Source organism: Delphinapterus leucas, chromosome 16 (genome assembly GCF_059928025.1).
Source record: "Delphinapterus leucas isolate spDelLeu-1000000601 "Yukka" chromosome 16, BTC_Dleu_Yukka2, whole genome shotgun sequence".
Lineage (NCBI taxonomy): Eukaryota > Metazoa > Chordata > Mammalia > Artiodactyla > Monodontidae > Delphinapterus > Delphinapterus leucas.
The window spans coordinates 68432942-68452510 of NC_143144.1; the positions used below are offsets into that span (position 1 = coordinate 68432942).

At 51.2% G+C, this 19569-nt stretch overlaps 1 pseudogene; it reads left to right on the forward strand.

The window, feature by feature from the left end:
* The first annotated feature begins 4758 nt into the window (after positions 1-4758).
* Positions 4759-19569, forward strand: part of LOC111172651 (oxaloacetate tautomerase FAHD1, mitochondrial-like) — a 35380-nt pseudogene continuing 20569 nt past the window's right edge.

A 19569-nucleotide genomic window follows, 5' to 3' on the forward strand; every position in this document is an offset into this window, starting at 1 on the left:
GAAATGGATTTAGAGGTTGTTGGAATGCATATGTATTTTTTTGTGTTCAGTTTCGGGGATATTCTTCTTTGACCTAGTTGGCAAAATGAAACCGTATGAGCTGAGAGCATGCGCCATTTGGGCTTCCAGCTTTCTGCATTTACATTCTGCCTCTTTTCACATTTTTTTAGATGTTCAGCCTTCAAAGCTGTGCAACGGTGATTGGGCACGAATCCTAGAAGTGCCAGTAATATCTGCAAATCAGCTCTGTGTGAATGTGGGTCCAGCGAAAAATGAGGGAGCCCTGTGGTCAAGAATATGTACACTGGGTCTGCAGACCTGTGCTCCTTACAAGCTATTGTAATTTCTGTGATTCCAGAAAAAGAGGAATGTCTGGGGACCACATTTCTCTCACCTTTCCAAGATAAGCTGGGGTGTCACCAACTCTCCAAATTCCTCAGGTATTTTTCTCACTTAGGATCTTTCTCTGTTGCTTCCACCATGTACAGGGATGAATTCTGTATATTTGTCTTGCCATATGATTTGATGGGGTTTTTTTGGGGGGGGGAGGTTGGTCAATGTGAGCCTTTCCTTTGTCTCAAGCTAGCCTGAAACTGCTGGGTAGGTCAAGACTGTGCTTTACTTGTCTACAAATCCACCTCTCCTTCTCCCTCAACCCCCAGCGTCTATCGCAGGGCCCTGCTTATAGAGGGTGTTTGGCGTGGCCTTTTGCCCCCAGGCCTTTGCTGTCAGGGGCGTGGGGCGTGGTCAGTGAGTGTGAGGGAAGAGTCTGAGGGCAGACGTTGGGTATAGGAGGGGAGGTACAGGTGGAGTAGACAGAAGAGGGCAGAAGTGGCCAGTGAAAGGTGGAGGCTAAATGCCTGCTCTGTTGTCCAGTCTGTGTTCAGGTGCTTTATAGCTGCACTGAACCTCAATAGCGTCAGACTGGATTCATGGCTTGAGGCAGAAGCAAAAGTGACCACAGCCACTTACACGAGGTGGATTGACTTGCAGGTCTGGTGTCCTTCCCCTGGGCCAGCCCTTCCCGTGGGCCAGCCCTTTTGGGTGGTCTGTGTCCTGACCCATGACCTGTGAATGACATGGAAGGGCTAGAGGCCAAAGAGCTGTGGGCGAAGGGCTTGCCCTGGCCCTTCTTCCACAGAGAGCATGGAAGGCATCTGGAGTTGTTTCTGATCCTCTCCTGTCTGCAGTCTTATCTTAAGGATCTCATGGCTGCAGGAATCTTGAAAGTCCCAGCCCTGTTCTCAGAATGGCTGCATTGATAGTAGGACCTTCTTCCCTACTGTCTCAGCCCCAGGATGACCGCTACCCACTCCGTGGGAGACACCCCTCACCCACTGGCCTTGCACATCGACTCTGTGTTTGATTGTTGGCCAGGAAAGAAATTTAAGCTCCCCAGAGGAGCAGCCTTACCCCTCCCCCTCCCATCTGAGATGGCCTGGGGGTCTCTTGGATGCTGGATCCCAGAGTCACCTGGGGGCACGTGTGCATGTGTGTTTGTGTCTGTGTGTATGGAGGGAGAGAGAGACAGACAGACAGACTGATTGAGGACTGGACAGGAATAGGGGGCAGAGACAAGTGGAAAGTCACAGAAAGGACTTCCTCTCTCTCTGCTGCCCTGGTCCCCGGCCCTGTGGATGGTGACTGTCCTGGCATGAGGAAGCTGTGGTGGGAGTGAAGTACAGAGGGCCCAGGCACTTGCGGGACCCCCTCACTTCCCGCAGTGGGCAGTGCGCTTCAGGGAGAGGAAACACATGAACAGCGACCTCTCCTTGGTTACCCAGTGTGTGGACAAAAATGGGCATCTGGGCCTGGCTTCTGAGCCAAGGCCCTGGGGCCATGTGAAGGCCGATCCTCCCACTTACTGTCTCTGTGGCTTGGATACATCATCTTCCTTTACACTGCCTTGACTTCCCCATCTGTAAAATAGGTATCCTACCACCACCTTCATAGGTCAGTCAAATGAGACCATGGATGAGGCAGCACTTTGCAAACTGTAATGTTCCTGCTGTAGTGATGATGGGCAGGGCAGACGCCAGAGCACGGGAACCCCGCATTGCTGTGCTGTGGGTCTGCAGAGGGACGGGAGGGATAGGAGAGGCTGCTCCGAGGAAGGCAGTTTGGTCCCCACAAGCGTCTCGGATCTTTCTCCTTTTGCGCTGGGGCACGAGAAATCAGGAGCTCAGTGTGGTTTCGGGGTGGTGAGTGTAGGTGGTTGAAGTGGACGGAAAAACAAGCAGAGCGACCACTTTCCTCCTTGCCTCCAATTTATCCGGTCACTTGCCGCTGTTCTCAGAGCTGATGCCTTTGCCGACTGCAGCAGCAACTACAGGGGCTCTTGGACCTTCAAGTGTAATCTTTTAATGGAGGTGGTGTTTGGGGACTCAGGAAGAAAAGCAGCCCTCTGGCATTGTCTCAGTCTTGGCTGCCCCTAAAAATACGATGTGATAACGGCTAATGAGAAAGCACAGCAGGGCTGGCTCGGCATGACCTAATATAGCCTGGCGTTCGAGCCCAAACCAGGACAGAAATGGGGACTGGTAATTGAAAGCACAAGATGTCTCTCCGATGGGGCGGCAGGGAGCCTGCTGTGATCTCCAGGGCCCGCCCCCCCGGGGGCTCTCCTGGATTTCCCAGTGTGGTGGGGTGAGGGCCCGGCTGAGATCACCCTGCAGCCTCTTGCCCCCTCTTTGGCAGACGGCTCAGCATCAGGTTGACTGGCCCAATTAGCTCTTGTGGGGAGGATCAGTGTGCCTGTGCCACCAGGGCCGTCATAAATTCCATTCCTCCAACCCTTTGGAGAGCGGCACGGACCAGCCTGCCCTGCCCCCAGCCCTGTGGACCGCTGGCTAGCCTGGTGTTGGCCCTCCATCGATCTCTGAGAGACTCTGGCCCAACCCTCCCATCTCAAACGATGGGTTGATGCCAACATTCAGTGTGGAAACATGGCAGCAACACCAAAGCCTTACTCATCCTCTGTCTCCCTCCTTCTACATAGATGCGGTCCCATGGGTCAGCCGCGAAGCCAAAGGGCTCAGATGCTGCTCTGTGTTGACTTGTGACTCAGATCTGGGAAGAGGAGTTGGCAGAACATGAGAGGGAGAACCAAGACTGTGAGTGACCAACTCATTCCTCTTTGCTTGAGACTTTCCTGGTCTTGGCACTGAAAGTCCTGAATCCCAGGAAACCTCTCAGTCCCGTGAAAGCCAGGATGGTTTGTCACCCTACTGCGTTACCCACCATGCCCCTAAACCGGCTCATTGTGGGGGTCCAGCCTGCTCACTGGAGTCCCAGGCGACCCACCCAAGGTCACAGGTCTGCCAACCGGGAGAGCAAGGAGTTGAATCCAGGCCCTCTGCCTGCAAGTTCAGGGATGGACGTGGTGGTGATAGAGCAGAAAGAGGGCGTAGAGGGGGGAATTGGTCACCCTCGGGGGATTAAAGGCTCAGGGCTATGAGACTTAAAGAAGGGAAGAACTTAATCTCTGTTCTTAGGAATCTGACACTCTGGTTAGAAAACTGCAGCAGGCTGGCCTGTGGCTGCATGGCTGAGGTGCCACTTTGCGCCTCCCACCTCACACACACACACACACACACACACACACGTGCACGCACGCACGCACGCACATACCAGGGAACAATAGATAACAGATACGGCTTATGGAGATTGTATTACTCTCACTTCTCTTAAAGAACTTATTAGTTCAACAAATATTTATTGAATATTTGTTCTTAAACATGTTGTTCCCTCTGTCTGGAACACAGTCTTCCTCTCCCTCCTCCTTTATCTCTGCCCCATCCCTGCAGCCCAATTCCATCCATTCTTCTGGCCTCAGCTTAATATATCATATTTATTGAACACTTAGTATGAAGCACTTTGCACTGAATAACTCACTTAATCCCAGTGAATATGGTATGAAGCTATTATACCCAGTTCACAGGTGAGGAAACTGACCGGTTAACTGGCTTGCCCAAGGACACATGGTTCTTAACTGTTAGGCTGGGGTGCAGCCTGGCTTGTGCTTTTCCTGGAAGGAAGCCTTTCCCAATCCCCACTTCCCTGCTCCCAAAGCCCTCTGGTTCTTCCCTGTTGGGACACTGGTCACAGAGCCATGAAATGCCTAGTCTCATCTGTTTCTTCCATGAGACAGTTCCTGGAGGGCTGGGATCCTCCTTGCTACATCACGAGTTCTAGGCATTTAAAAAGAGTTTAGTAAATACCTGTTGAATGGATGGATGGATGGATGGATGGATGGATAGATGATTTACTTCAATGGCTGAAGGAGCTCTGAGGCTGAGGTCCTCAGTGAAAGCTTTTGTTTTGTCCCCGTGGGGCACCGCACACAACGTTGGGTCACTGGACTCTTGATGTCACAGGATAAACACAGCTCTCCTGTCTGGGGTGACACTATAACTGTGAGATAAGAGAACAAACTGATTTTTAAACACTAAGACAAACTTGGACTATGTTTTTGAAATAGAGTGAGATATTTTTGTGAATTCTTAGGATAAAACTGAGATTTGGGGGGAACTTCATACTTGCGGAGCCCTTGACAGGCAATTCTCAGATATTGCTTCCCTCCCCGCTCCGACCTTCCACTGCAATTTCTCCTCTGCTCTTCGGGGTGCTTTGGCTGAAAAAATTTGAGAAGCGCTACTCAGAGGAGTGGCTGGAACTCAGGGCTTGGGGCGGCGTGACTCAGTGTTGGGGAGAGGGGAGGCCATTCTGGGGAGAGCACAGCATGAGAAAGACGTGGAGATGGGAGCAAGGTGCAGCTCTGCTGGCCCCCGGGAGCTGGGTGACCAGTCTGTCACCGTCCCCACAACCATCACGGTGAGTGGCCTTGGCTTTGAGCTCGCCAGTAGCTGTTGAAATAAAGGCTTCATAGCCACATCCTGAAGTACCACTACAGCCTCTTGGAAAACCTCACACTATTTTTAGTCCTTTTAGCTCAAGAAAATGCCATCTATTTTCCTCCCCACAAGCCAATTCATTGTTGATCTTGCCTGGGTTTTAAAACCTCGTTCTCCTTTTTAGCTCAGGGAGACCAATCAGCCGTGGAGTGGAGTTCTTCTGTCCATTTCTATTTTCATATCTTGTGTCACTCATTCACATGGGAAAAATCCAACCATCTCCCCACACTGGGGACCCGTGTAACCTGCTTTCTCAAGTAGGCCTGTGATGGTTGTGAATCACGTAGGGGGGCAGACATGAATGAAGGAACATCAGGATTTAGGGTTCAAGGTGCCTGAAGTTGGTACAACTTGGGCTTGACACAGAGCTTGTTTATTTCAGAAAGCATTTCCAAGGTGAAGGGGAGGAACCAGTGCCTTCTAGGCTGTGAGGAACAAAGAGGGGTGATTTTCTCCACTGGAGGAGTTCACTCTAATTCATCAGGAACCAGGGGACGCACAGCAGTCAGTCCTCTGCAGTTTACCAAATGCTTTTCTTGAGTTGCCTGCCTATATGTGTGCTTCTGCATTAGGGAACTGAACACAAGGCTGTGGGCAAACAGATGATGGAGGGGCTGAGTCTGTCTGGAGGGATCAGGAAAGACTTCACAGAGGAAGTGACATGTTAGCTGGCTCTTAAAGGCTGAGAAGAAAGGGGGACATGTTCCAGGCAGAGGGAACAGCACGTGCAACGCAAGGACGTATGAAAGGGCGCGTGCTGAGGAGGCTAGGGAGCCAGGTTGGGTCCAGAATTGGAAGGGCCACAGGTTTTGCTGGAGGCAGTCAGTGTCTATTTTGTAGGACGCTCACTCTGGAAGCTGGGTAGAGGCTAGACCATTCTGGAGTGTGTAGGGGGCTGTGCTGGGCACAGCATGTTGGACCCCAGTGTGAGACGACTGACCTTTTATTTTAAAGGTCATATGGCTACAGACTGGACAGGCCAGGGTGGGGAGCTTTACTTTAATCCCCCAAATAGGATTCTGTTGGTGTTTTATAAACCAGTGGTTAGGCGTACAGGTTCTGGAGTGAGACTGCCTGTGTTCAAATCCCTGTTGCCACTTACTCTGTGAGTTTGGGCAAATTTGTTAATTTTTTAAAGCCTCGCTTTCCCCATTGTATATTTCATAAGCAACTGTATCATATCATGAGAATCTTCACGTAAAGAACACAGCCAACGCATTTCATCTACTGTGTAGCAGGTACGATGCAATGATTATTTCTGATGTTATTCTTATAATCATCATCAAAATAGCTCCGTGACAAAGTGTGTCCGCATCAGAGTAGCCATATCTCGATGTCATGTGTCGCTTGTGGGTGACAGAGAAAGCGGGCTCTAGCAGCTCCTGTGTGGCTGTGAGATTGGGGTGATGAGGGTGGAGGGCCTTGGGTAGGCTCTTACCAGGGGTTCTTCAAAACCCCTGTGCCCTAATATTTAATGTATTGCAGTTTCTGGGGGCTGGGAGTGTTGTTGGCTGGACTTTAAGTCTCAGCAAACAACTCCCCTCTTTGCTCCTCCCCCCCCCCCGTTTCTCAGCTCCTCCCTCCAGCACAGAGAGAGCGGCCTGAATAATAACAAGAATGATGATAATAACAACGTTTGCCAGACGTCTCTTACCATGAATCCTCCCAACAACCTGGAAGCAGAAGCTGGGAAGACACCTAAATCCTCTTGGCCGTTCCATATTTGTCAGGTTTTTTTTTTTTTTTCCATCAATATGCATCTTCCAACAATTACTGTTGGGCCGGAGTTCTGCATCTTTTTCTTGCTACTTGGAGATGACCAGATTCTGCCACGTGAAGAGCTGCAGGCAAGTGTATGAAAACATCACACCTGTTCCTATGAGCTGGGAGAGCTCCTTGCTCTGTCCTTGGTGCTGGGACAGCTCCATGCATGAAACCACTCCAGGTGGAAGAAACAGTGTTTGGATGGCAGGACCTGCCACCCTTCTAGGCAAATTAGGTGACAGACCCCTCCATTAGGTAGGGATTGGGGCATACACGACCAAAGGGAACACTAGTCCTCTGCTAGGTGGCTGGGTTTCTGAATTCTTGAATCCTGTTTATGCAAAGACAGTCTTTCCAGCCAGCCCCGTTCCTTGAACCCCTATCATTTCACCCATGGCAAGTATATCTGGTCTCCTTTAGGTCAGGCTACAGACCCTATGGTTCAAATTTAGAAAAGGATATTTGAAGCCCTCGGTAACACCTTCTTTTTTTTTTTTTTTTTTTTTTTGCGGTACGCGGGCCTCTCACTGTTGTGGCCTCTCCCGCTGCGGAACACAGGCTCCGGACGCGCAGGCTCAGCGGCCATGGCTCACGGGCCCAGCCGCTCCGCGGCATGTGGGATCTTCCCGGACCGGGGCACGAACCCGTGTCCCCTGCATCGGCAGGTGGACTCTCAACCACTGCGCCACCGGGGAAGCCTGGTACCACCTTCTTAGAGTGTCTGGACAGGGAACTGCTATTATTGACTAATTGCCTTGAGTGAAGATGAAAGTGAATTTATATATACATTTACTTCACATTGTTTATACATAAGTATTTTAAAGTAAGTAATAGATGACATAATAGGGACTTATTTTAACCCTGACTTCACACATGGGGAAACTAAGCCTCAGGAAGTAGAAGCAACTTGCCCAAGGTCACATAGCCACTGATTGGGGTGCCAGGATTAGAACCCAGGGCTCCACCAGCCCAAAGTCTAGTCCTCTGCCCTATCCAGCTTTTCCTGAGCAAGACTCAGAGCCCTTGGGATCCTCCATCTGGAATGGCTTCCATAGAGTCTGGGTGAGGGCTCTGGCTTAGGCTGGCTTTAGACCCTCGGTTCCAGGGCCTCAAGGAACTGGTGGGAAGGGGCCAGGGCCCAGGCCCTGGAATCAGCTCTGCCACTTCCAGCTGCGTGACCTTGGGCAGATTGCTGCATTTCCCTGAGCCTCAGGTTTCCCTTCTGTGCAGTGTGAGTGATAATTCCAACATCACACAGTGTGAAGGAAGAGCTTAATTCAGGGCCCGGTACTTACTAGATGTGGAACAGCTTTTGCAGTCATTGTAAGGAATAGAACTCCCAGCTTGAACTGGTTTAATCGTGAACGGCGATGTTTGGTTCATGTAACCAGAAAGCCTGGAGGTGGGTAAGTTGCAGGACTGGTTGATCCAGGGCTTCAGTGATGTCACCAGGGACTCAGCTTCTTTCCATCTCTCTGTCTGATGCACAGTGGCTGCCGGCTGCCTCCGGCTGCATAGCTGGGCTTATAGAGGCCAAGACAGAGTCTCAGGGATCCTTCTGACTGGGTGGGCTTTGGTCACATGTGCTCCCTCAGACCAAGGACTCTGACCAGGAGATAGAATGTACTGATTGGCTTAGCCCATTTGGGGCCTACCCCTTGAGCTGTAGGTTTCAATTCCTGCAAAGCACGTGGTGTGTGTGTGTGAAGGGTGGCTACCCCAGTGTCAATCTGGGTTTGGTTGGGCAGAGGAAAAGAGGGCTGGGAGATGAGTGGGCAGCCAACAAGCACTCTTAATGGTTTTCTTTTTCCCTTTTCCTCCACCCCAGCAAGTATAAAGAAAACTGCCCCCCGCCCCATGACATCATTGCTGCCCTGTGGTGGACCTGGGCACCAAAATTTCTTCTCTGCCCCACAGATGGCCAGGAATCACTCCTGTCCTGTGTTGTTTTCATTTTGGACACCCCCAGCCTGTCCAAATGGGCCCTCTGTGAGGTTTCTCCAGGGAGCCTTCCAGAGGCTTCCAGCCATCACAAATGGGAGCCTCCCTACACTGTGACCTCACAAACGGGCATCCAGGAATACTCTGCCTGCCATGCTTTCTAACTGCCTTGTGGAGACTGACTCCCCACTAAACGAGTGGGTGTGCAGGAGCCCTCACCCTGAGCGTGTCCCCTGACTGCACTCCTGGTCCTTCACCCGGCAGGTGTCATCCCAGTCATGGGCTGAGCCATCCCTAACCAGGGTGGAGTGTGGAGGGAAGCACTGTGGCCTCCACATGGAGAACAGGGCTGGGCATTGATCTTGCAGCCCTAAATCCTCTTGCCCTTTTCCACCTCAGGGCCTTTGCACTTGCTGCACCATCTACCTGAAAATCTCTTCCCAGAGCTGGCTCTTTCACATCCGTTAGATCCTTGTGAATATGTTACCACTTTGACGAGGGCTTCCTTGATCACCTTTCTAAAGCTGGACTCTATAATTCTTTGTCTCAGCTCTCATGTTTCCCTCACAGAGCTGTCCATGATGTGCAGTTATTTCATGCATTTGTTTGGGTCCAGCTCTCCCAGCATAAGAAAGCTCTTCCATGGAGGCAGGGGCCATAGTTGTCATGTTCACCCTTATATCCCCAGTGCTTAGCACAGGGCCCAGGGCAGATGAGATAATTAATTTTGTGGAATGAATGAATGAACATATATGTAAAGAAGCAAGGGAATGAATGCCTGACCTGGAATCTGGCATGAGCTCAGGTATCCAAGGGTCTATCCAGCTGCCCTTTACTTCGTTCATTGTCTCTGCTGTTGGTTTCCTGTGGCTTCTGTTCGGGTCCCATGAACCTCCCTGGCTGGGCCTGGAGCCACGCCCTGAGTCATAGCTTGCACTATGCTTGTCAGAATTCTGAGACCCCAAGGTTGTCAGAGCTCTGAGACCAGGTGGTTCTGAGGGTGTGATGGGGGACAGAGGGTTTCCCTTCCTCCATCTCATGCTGCCTGCAGGGCATTGTTTCCTCCCTGAGCTCACCCTGGAGGCCAGACCAGCCCCCATTCATCAGTTCATCCCTCTTCCTCCTCAAAACCGCCCAACCCCCAGCTGGTTTCCAGGTTCAGATCTCACACTAAGTCAGCTTAGCCCTCCCTTTCTTCCTCTTTTCTCTCCTCCCTCAAGAGCCTCATCCTTGCCTAGTCATCCCCACTTCCCCGCCTGGTGGGATGGGGCCAGGGATGGAAGCAGCCACAGCCCATGCCGTGTACTCTCTGTGTTGGTTGATGGGCTGTGGGCTTATCTGTGAACAAGCCCTCTGAGGTAAGGGCTCTTCTTCTCCCCATTTCACAGATGAGAAAATTGAGTCAAGACAGGTTGGCCGTGAGCTCTGTTTGTTGGCCAGGGCTCATTTTGACTAGTAACTCCATGGGCCAGACCTTGGCATCAAAGGGCACTCGTGTGAGTGGCCTGCTTCTGGTGGGGGCAGCGGGGCTCCCTGGAGCTGCTGAAGGGGGCGGGATCAAGCCCCACAGGTGATCCTTCCATGTGGACGCCCCCCTGTTAGAACAATACTCCAGACCTCTCTTCTCCCAAGGGAGTGGGTGGGAGGAAAGCAGACAGGATTTAGCTGATGAGTGAGCTTGGGAGAAGAAACAGGTCATGAGAACCTTCATTTCCTCTTGCCTGAGTCTCCATTGTTGTCGTCGTTGTTGCTGTTTTAAAGAAGGATTTTTTTAAAAAATTGAAGAATAGTTGATGTACAAGGTTGTGTTAATCACTGCTGTACAGTAAAGTGATTCAGTTATACATAGATATGCATTCGTTGTTAAAGATTCTTTTCCATTATGGTTTGTCATAGGGTATTGAATATAGCCCCTCTGGGCTATACAGTAGGACCTTGTTGTTTATCCATTCTGTGCCATTTGCAGCAACTAGAGATTATCAAACTAAGTGAAGCAAGTCAGAGGGAGAAAGTCTCCATTGTTCTTGGTCCTGCTAAGGGTTAGGGAGATGGCAGTTCCCCTCCCCCACCCCGCCCACAGTAGGGCTGGAGGGTCCAGGGCTGCCTGGGGCTGGGTAGGTGATTTGTCTAATTCTGGGGTTCACTGTTAGGAGGCCCAGGTGCTTGCAGCTCTCAGCCATGATTCCCCCAAATCGGCTTCTCGGCCATCAAGGTGATATTTTGGTCTCCTCTCCTGCCCACTCCTCTCTCTTGGTCGTTTGTTAGGCTGTGGTAGGGAAGAGGGACCATGTATTGGGCCCCCTCCAGCCCTAACCCCATAACACTGGGGGGGCATAAGGTGGTCTGTGGGGCTCTGTGAGCACATCCTAGGCTGCCCCAGGGGGTGCATTGGTGCCCCCCCAGAAGCCCCCCAGGGCAGTGGAACCATTTTGGAGCCCAGTCCACTACTAGGTAAGAGAAGATGAGGGATTTGGAGTAGAGTTTCAGGGAAAATATAAGATGCCAAGTTACATTTGAATTTCAGATAAACAAATGAATAATTTTTTAGGATAAATATGTCCCCAGTATAGTACAGGACATACTTATCCTAGAAAAAGTATTCCTTGTTTACCCGAAGTCTAAATTTAACTGGGCATCATGTATTTTTATTTGCTAACCCTAGTTTCGATAGGCTCTGGACGTTTCTCAAGCTGGATGTGGGGACAGGAGGGGAGATGGGATCCCTAAATCTCTTAGAAGGCCTTCAGCTGCTGGTAACAAAACTCTAAGTGGATGGACTTGGGCATACAGACATTTATTACTGCTCATAATAAGAAGTCCAGAGGCAGGGAGGTATCCCCCCTGCCCCCTGAGCTCCAGCTGCACCTGCTCTGAGCTTCTCTCAGCTCTGTCTCCAGGATGGTGCCCCTCAGGGTCACTGGAGGGATGCAGTATCTCCAGGTGACATATCCATGTTGTTGCCATCTGGTGGCCATCACCCACCCACAAGGAGACCTTGCCCAGTGGCCCTCCAGCAGGCTTACATCTCATTGGCCAGAATCACATATCCAAGCCCAAAGGACCACCATGACTGGCTAAAAGCAATCAGACTCACCTCTTAGGGCATGGTCTCTACAGGAGCCTCTCACAGAGGAGAGGGTGGGTACCTGCACTAGTACTTGGGGTTCTCCAGGGTCTGAGGTCACCCCCTGCTCCATGGAAGGGGGACAGCATGTGTGAGAGCAGCTTCCAGGGCTCTCTCCTCTGGCCGCTTCCCCTGATCCCTGCATGTGGGTGTCTTTCTCTCCAAGTCAGTGTTTCTCTGAGCACCCCTGGATCCCAGGTGCATGGACTTAGTGTCCCTGTGCTTCAGATGCTCATCCCTGCCTTTCCTGTGACCCCACCTCACCAGGAACGACCCATATTCTCTTGTCATCTCTATCCTATCCCCTGGGAGCACTTCTCCACTGGTCTGTAAGCACCTCTCTGACGGATGGGGTGCTAGTTCTGTGTCCCCGCTAAAGCATCCCTGGGAACCCTGCAGATCGTTGTTGCATCTGTGAGAGGTCCCTGTGGCCCTCCACTGCAGCCTCAGATGACGGGCACTGGTGCTGTCATCGTTCTCCCTCCCTCCCTCTGCAGACTGAGTGCCCTGTTCTCCCCTGTAAGGGGCACAGAGCCTGGCACACAACAGGTGACCGACTGTTAACAGAGTTGTCTGAATAGGCCCAGTGCCAGGAGCCCAGGCCGGCTGGGGGTTAGTGCCCAGGCCCACAGTCGCCTGTAGGCCTTTCTCAATGGGTTGGTCAAGCAGTCATGGAAGCCTGCTGGGGCCAATTGTGACAGGTGTGGGTCCAACTCCCTTCTGGACTCACTCAAGAAGCCCCTGCAGAGGAGGCCCTTTAATTGAGGACAGGATGGGCATCAGGCAGAGAGACGTTAGAACATTCAGGCTAAAGCTGCCTGGGCCTGATAGACATAGGAGCGAGGCCTACTGGGAGGTCTCCCTCCCCGGCCCCTGGGCTGAAGGAGCTGTGACTTTGAAGCGGCTTCAGCTGCATGAGCCGTGGGCTCCCTGAACTCGGCAGAGCTCTTGTCTTCCCCGGGAGAGCTCGGATGGGGATGTCCCCATCTCCCTGGCCTTGGGTCCTGCTGACACAGGAGAGGAGATGCCGGGACACAGCTGCCTCCACCCCTGGAATCCACTTTAGGACAGACCTAGGAGCTGGTGAGTATTCCAGAGAGAACCTAGCTTGATTCAGTTTGACGGGCATTTAGTCAGAGGCCGCTCTGTGCCAGGCTTGGAGGCCAGGGTATCTCCAATGAGGTGTGACTCCCACGTTGATTCAGGATGGAATGCCAAGGATCAGGCTAAGTGTTTTATGTGCTTTAATCTTTTTTTAATCTCATGACATCCCTGCGAGGCAGGTATTATTCGTATTCTCATTCCCATTTTACAGATGAAGAAACCGAGGTTCTGAGAGCTTTAGTTACCTCACAAGTACACAGGTATGAGCAACAGGGCCAGGATTTGAAGTTAGGACTATCTGCCTGACCCCCAGATCTGCCCTTGGCCTTGAGTGACTCACTGTTCCCGCAGGAAGAATAAGTGAGCCCCCATCTCCGAGAGGTAGGAGGACATGGAAGGCTGTTCCTTCCCGTGTTGGGGCAAAGAGTCTCCCTAGATGGTCCAACACCCAACCCCACAGCTGGGCCCAGGTACCCACCCCTCCCTACTGTGGTTCTGCCCTTTTCATCCTATTTCTCTCCCAGGCTTTCTTCTCTTGTACCGGGAGTGTGGTGGGGGGCAGGAGATGAGGATATAAGGCTGCATGGAGCCACATGTGTTTGGGGAAGCAGTGTTTTCTCTCTCAGGAGGCTTTGCTCAGCATGGAGGGAATTATCAGCCACGTGCATGAGGCGAGCAGCACGTGGCCGGTGAGTCCTGGGGGCACATCCAGAAAGTACAGAATGACGAGCAAAATATTCCACAGCTGGTCACTGGCTATTGGGCAGACCAGACCCCCAGTGTGCCAGACATTAACCCTTTGGTTGCTAGACTGTGGGCGTCTGGGGGTCCTAGGGTAGGGGCTGGGGCAGAGGGTACTGAGGGAACTGTCTTGACTGGTATAGATAAGGCGTTCCAACATCTGACCAAGCAGTGTGGCTGCCGGAGCATCCTGGCAACATGGCAGCCCTGGTCTGGGAGGCTGCGGGAGGACAGGCCCGTGGTTTCATGGGGGGGCGGGGGATGGGCTATTTGGACACGCTGCTTCTCTGGCTGGCACATGTCCTGATTCTTTTTCCTATTTTCCTCCCAAAGGGCCTGGTAATGGAATTGAAGAAATCTGAATGAATTGTCTGAGGTGTCATGACTAAGCTTGCAATGTGCCAAGTGTCCCCCGGGAGAGGCCCTTGGATAGCAGGGCTGGAGTGCCAGGATTGCACGTTGGAGAACATTCTCAGGGACAGCCACTGATGTCAGCTGCTCCAAGTTCGAGAAGTGCTTGGAGGGTTTGAGGAATTGTCCCATGGATTTGTGACACCAGCCTCATGGCCTGGGACTAAGGGGTGGTGGTGCAGTTTGCTGGCCCGGCTCTGGGGGCGGATGGATCTCTCAGTCCACGCAGCATGCTTCACTTTTGGACAGCTTCGATTACTCTCAAGTCCTGTTATTGATCCCATCTTGACTTCCCAGGAAGCTCCATCTCTTGGTCTTTGTTTGACCTTCTGGAACCTTGCAGGATAATTCTCACTTCATTTCCACAAACACTCTATTTCAAGTGTGTTCAGGGAGCCCTTAATCATTTCTTTTTGGGGAGCCTTCACTCCCCCTCTGCCTCCTTTCTACATCTATTTTTCTCCAGGGAGAATGTTGTCAATTTTATTAATTGTTCTTCCTGTGGATTTACGTCTAGGTCCCTTTACCATGCTCATCAATGGATATGGGATTTATTTATAACTTACTTGACATGGACTCTTTAAAAATCTGGTGCACATAGTGTATTAATGGTAGTAGCCAACAGCTTTTACTGGGCTCGGACTCTGTGCCACTGTACTTCGTGTTCATTTTCTCTTTAATCTCACAATGACCTTTTAAAGTCGATAATAGCATTAGCCACCGCTTTATAGATGAGGTACTGAGATGCATGCGGGGTAAGTACCACTCTCACTCAGAGTGATATAGCAAGTAAGGGGGTAGAGCTGGGCCTGGACCTGGGAATCCAATCCCAGGGCCTGTGCTCTTAAACCCCCACCCTGTTCCTCAAAGTGTGGCCTTCAGGGCAGCAGGCAGTCCCTGGGGCCTTGTGAGAAACGCTGAATCTCAGGCCCCCACCCGGGATCCCCGGTGATTCACATGCACATTCGAATCAGGACAGCTCTGGTCTAGCCTCCCTGAAAGCAGACAGGTCCCTTGACTTCTACTGATGCTGCCTGAGACCACACTGGAGTTGGTCGTCACAGGCCCTCTACCCTAGTTGACCTTGCCCTCAGGCTCACCTTTGTCCTGCTTAGGCCCTTCCCTCAGGAAACGCGATTTGTTAGAGAGAAGATAGGACGGCTAGTTTTATGTGTCAAATTTGCTAGCCCTTGGGACCCAGATATTTGATCTAACATTATTCTAGATGTTTCTATGATTGTTTTTTTTTAGATGAGATTATCATTTAAATCAACAGACTTTGAGTAAAGCGGATTGGCCTCAATAAGATGGGTGAGCCTCATCCTGCCCCCTCTGCTCCAGAAGATGGAGTGTCTCTACTCTTCAGAAGTTCATCCATCCAGATGGGGGGCAGACGTGAACAGGTAACTAACAGCTCGAGACCGAAATGCCAGTATGGAGCAGAGAAGATCGGTCACTGGTCTGGGTGTGCATCTGCCCCAGGAAAGCTGGTGGAGTTCTCTGGGAGCTGCCCCACTAGGTAGAGCTTGCTGGTCTCTGCACTTTGGGGAGAGGAATAGGATTCTCTCAACTCAGTTGACTTAAGCAAACATTTGTTGTGTGCATATTGTCCATCAGGTGTTGGGTCCCTAAAGACGAGCAGACTTGGCTCTGCCTTTGAGGGTTTCTGAGTCTGATGAGTGAGGCGGATGGGTGACCAGCACACGGGTGCTGCACGGGGTAGGGGGGAAGGCAGACGTGTCTTGGTTCATCAGCTGGTGAGGTGAGACTTCCATGGTGGTCCTGAATTGTGCCTGGGCTGGCTTGGCTTTGGGACAGGAATGTTTGAGAGCTCTGCCTTCCGTCCGTGCCACCTCCCTCACTTCCTATTCAGAAGGGGTGTTCTGTCATGTGGCCATTACGTGAGCAGCCGGGGACTGGCTTTCCTGTTTGTTCTGTATATGTTGTGCAGCAGAAGCTCACAGGGCTCGGACGCCTTTGTCTCTGAGAGCGTGTAGAGTGGGCCTGGGGGAGTGCCTCAGGGACACGCATTGTGGGATTGTGGCTCTTTTCCTTTGGGGAGGTGTGAGTGGGCATCGGGGTCCTAGCTTCCAGCCCTCCAAATGGATACTTTTCAAACCCTAAACCTGTGCCTTGATGGTATAATAATGAAAATAGCTACAATCGATTGAGCTCTTCCACGTGCCAGGCACTGTGCTAAGTGCTCTCCGGGCATTCTCTGGATGCATTTGTACCTTATTCAACCTTATCCAGTAGGTTCAGGAGGAAACTGAAGCTTTACAGGACTAAGGGACTTGCCCAAGATCACACAGTTCCTACGCGGCACAGCCAGAATGTCCCTCAGCCCTGTCTGCTGGGGGAATGTCACCTGGGCGTGTAGGTGCTGAAAGGTGCTGGCTTCCAGTTCTGCATCATTCACTGCCCTGTAGGATCTAAACCTCTTGTCTGCACATATGATGGACTCATTGACCTTTATCACTGCCACTCAGGCTCTCCTCTGATGTACAGACTGTGCGGGAAGCCAGAGCAGATCTCTGCAGAGCCACCCAACTCAAATAAGCCCCCTGAAATGTAAACAAGATGGAAGGAGGCGGGGGACCGAGAACAGCATGAGACCTGACCGCCCAAGCTTCCCTCCCCTCTCCCCACAAGGGCAAGAAAAAGAATCAGAGGGCAAGCAGTGTTGCTATCAGACGTGGTGGGTGAGAAGGCACTCATGCTTCAAAGCCACCCTCCTCTGAAGCACAACACTGTTGTTCTTTGCTTTTGGTCTGACCTGTTCTGGTAGGAAGCAGGATGTACTTCAGTCGACTCTCTGGTTCACATCCTACTCAGCTGGGTGTGGTGTCCACTGGGAAATGACAAGGGATCCGCTCAGCCATTCATAATATGTGAGAACTCCACAGTTAGCAAAGTCCTTTCATGTTTTATATGGTCTTCAGAATAACCGTATGTGGGAGGAACTCATCATCTCTGGTTTAGAGATAAGGAAACTGAGGCTCAGAGATGTCAAGTCACTTATCCCAAATCACCAACCTAAGATGAGTCTGGACGTTTATTTCACAAACATTCATGGAGTCCTGGCCAGCTCCAGGCCCTGTGTTAGGGGACTGGGGATACAGAGATGAGCCCAACCCTGTTGTGCAGGGGGCCTGGGCACAGATGGCAATGTGGATACATTTCCCAGTTTGCTGCCTCTGCCTTAACAAGTCAAACCATCTTCTGAGTACCAACCCTGTGCTAGGCGCTCTGGTGGGTACCCAAGGGGCACCTGCCCCTCTTCATCACTCCTGCCCTCCAGGAGCTTACCGTCTCCTCACAGAGATAAGAAGTGCGTGTGAAACAGTAACCAATGCCATTAGGCCAAGTCAGCGCTGCTGGGGAAGATGTAACATTTCAAGAAGAGCTCAGCTGGCTCCAGCTGCGGTTGGGAGGGGGCGGATCCCTAGAGTTGTCAGAAAGGAGGTGGGATTTAAGCTGTTTTCTGCAGGAAGAATAGTCCCTGTTCAGTTAGGGAGGACGTGGAACAGAATTTTAAAGAGGAACATCATAACCTTGGTGGTAAGGAAGCAGAAAACTTGTTCTGGAGACACAGAGGCCAGCCTGGTGCAGCCAAGGGGAGAAGAGGAAGGCACTATGGGTCTTCATACAAGAGAAAAGAGAGATGTGTTGAGTTATAGAAGGAAGCCCTCAAGTGGGTCCTGTAGAGGGGAGAGAGGAGATTGGGAAAGCAGATGTTAATGGAGGATCTTCATCTCAAGGCTACTGGGCTTAGCACTAGTGCCATCTGCCCTCACAGTCTTGGCTTCTGCTACGGGCTGTGTTGTCCTAAGATTACAGTTGATTCCTTACCACGGTCTTCAGGATATCTCTGACTCCCCTTGCAGTGGGGAAGGACACCCAGGATCTGGGTCAGGTAGCATGAACACACACCCAGAGCCTGCACAATCAGGCCCATGCTGACCTCTCTGAATCCACCTCCCATCACACCACCTGCTGCTACTGCCCACTTGACTCAGTAAGGCTTCACCACACTGGCCTTCTGTCCATCCATCCAGCACACTGATCTCTTCCTGCCACATGGCCTTTGCACTTGCTGTTCCCTCTGCCTGGAATGTTCTTCTTTTAGTTTGGCACAGGTCTGGCTCCTTCTGGCCCTTCACTTCTGATTTCAGGTGTCTCCTCTCAGAGTGGCCTTCCCTGAGCGCTCCGTCTAAAGTAGGTCTCTCTCCACCTCCCAGTTACTCTGTGACATCACACTGTTGTTCGTTACCTTGACAGTACTTACTACCTGCTGTAACTTCCTCATTTATTATCTGTTTATCCCCTCTATAAGATCTGTGGGGGCATAGACCTCCCACCCAGACCTCCCACTACTATGTCAGAATATGCCTGACATAGTAGATACTCAATTGACATTTATCGAATTGATGAATGAGCACTACTTCTCCCCAATCTGCTTTGACCATGGTAAGAAAGTGTAAAGGGTGGACCAGGCTTTGGAGGGGGGTGGGGAGCTATGGACCTCCTGGAATTATGGGCAAGCTTCTATATTGCATTCTTTTCCCTGGGAAGTAGGTTGGTGGTAATCCTTAGTGTTCTTTACCAAATACTTCTGACTCTCTCTCTTCTGGGTACAGGGTAGGACTGTACTTCTTTGGCTTCTTTGAAATGAGGCATCGCCCTGGGACTTGTTTTGGCCTTTGAAATGTGAATGGAAGTGACATAGGTCACTTCTGAGCAGTGCTGTAAGTGACAACGTGTTAGTCACTGTGTGCCTTTCCTCCACCAGGATGGTCATGGACTTTTACTTATATGTTGAGATGGAGCCTCCATCAGGCTGAGTCTCTGAATGACCATAATAGGAAAAGCCCTGCTGACCCATGCTGGACGTGTAGCAGGAACAGGAAGTAAACTTTGGTTGTGTTAAGCCACGAAGATTCTGGACTTGGTTGTTACCACAGCACAGCCTTGCCCATCCTGACTGCTAGAGAGCCTTTAGTTTTCATTGGGTTCTCTGAGGGGTCTCTTAGCCAAACAAGGTCAAGAATCACTGGCTCGGGGGTCAGCTAGAAAGGTGTGGAAGGGCAGGGAAGCTCATATTAATTACATGCCCCATTATGTGCCAGACACTTTGCTGAGTGCTTCGCATGTGTCATGGTGTTTAATCTCCAACAGCCTTGTGAGGTAGCTAGTGTGAGCCCCATTTTATAGACAAAACTGAGGCTCAGAGAGTTTAGGGCATTGCTACTCAAATGGTCTGCAGACCAGTAGCATCTACATTTCTAACCAGTAGTAGAGCTTGTTAGAAATGCAGAATTTCAGGTCCCTCCCCAGTCCTATATCAAAATATCAAAATCTATGTTTTAACAATAGCTCACTAGGTGATTTTTGTGCGTATTAAAATTCGAGACACACTGATTTGGGGGATTTGCTTGACGTTGTCTAGCTAGCTCATGGCAGATATAGATAAGGGATCCAGGCAGCCATCGTTCAAGAGATGGGGATGGCTCTACCCTCCACACCCACGTTTGGAGAGTGGGGACCAGGATGTGCAAAACTTGGGTCAGG